The sequence below is a fragment of the Epinephelus fuscoguttatus genome, linkage group LG5 (assembly GCF_011397635.1).
Source record: "Epinephelus fuscoguttatus linkage group LG5, E.fuscoguttatus.final_Chr_v1".
Lineage (NCBI taxonomy): Eukaryota > Metazoa > Chordata > Actinopteri > Perciformes > Serranidae > Epinephelus > Epinephelus fuscoguttatus.
In genome coordinates, this window is record NC_064756.1 from 36,028,490 (window position 1) to 36,029,632 (window position 1,143).

A 1,143-nucleotide genomic window follows, 5' to 3' on the forward strand; every position below is an offset into this window, starting at 1 on the left:
CACTCTCACATTAAATAACAAAAAACAATACATTGTAATTATTGCTTTTATTTAGATGTTCTTGTTCCAACTTTAAATGCAGAGTTTTTGATATCTCCTCTGTGGTTTGAGGAAAAACAACCGTTGGGTCTCTGAAACTTTCTCAAAACTAATTAAAGAAACTGAAAAACGTGTGGTTGTTGGGCGTCAAACTGGGCTACTTTGCTTTTCTTAGTTCCCTAAAAGTTGACATTTCTGGGGATAAAATAAGATGTTTCCACCCACTAACAGTGGAAATCAGAGTGGTGGTTTTTTATTTGGATCCTGCCTCAACAGCATTATCGTTTTCCTGTGACAGCATCTCCCACACTTCATCTTATCTCTCTTAAGTTGAATCTGATAGTAGGTTCAAGACATGATGAAAATCTTAATGGAAGGAGAGGCCCCCACGGCAGGTAAGAGAAATCCCCATCAAGTGTGTGTGTGTGTGTGTGTGTGTGGCTGATATTTGTCCTGCCGTAACCAAAACAGAAGGCCTCAGCATGTCTCCCCACAACTGAAAGCTGAGCCAGTGTTTGGGTTGCCACAATGACATCATCTGTTTCACCCCCACCTCCTCCTCCTATCAACCCTCCTCCTCCCTTTATCACCCCACACCTCCTCCCTTCATCCATGGGTGGATTTAGAGACTGAATGGAAGGATGGCAGACTGAATCACCAAATTCAGAAGGGCAAGAATGTGGGCACATTTGTAAATTAAGTAAAAACTACCCAAGTTTAATGCCCTGCACTTTTTAAATAATTTCATCCTTTTTTATATTTTACTTCTTTTTTTATTTGATAGTTTTTCATTTCTTTTTAGCCATTTAGCCGTAACCATATCCATATTTAGCCATATTTTGTCAATTGTTTTACGTCTTTTTAGTTGATTTGTCTTCTTGATCATTTAAAGTGCCTTTTAAGCCATTTAGCATCTCTTTTAAGTAATTTAATGTCTCTTTTTAGTCATTTAGCATTCCTGTTAGTTGTTTTGCATCTCTTTTGAGTCATTTATTCTCTTTTTAATCACTTACCATCTCTTTTTAGTTGTTTTCATGTTTCTTAGCATGTCTTGCAAGTCATCACACTAATTTTACATCAATTTTTTAGTATTTTTCCATCCTC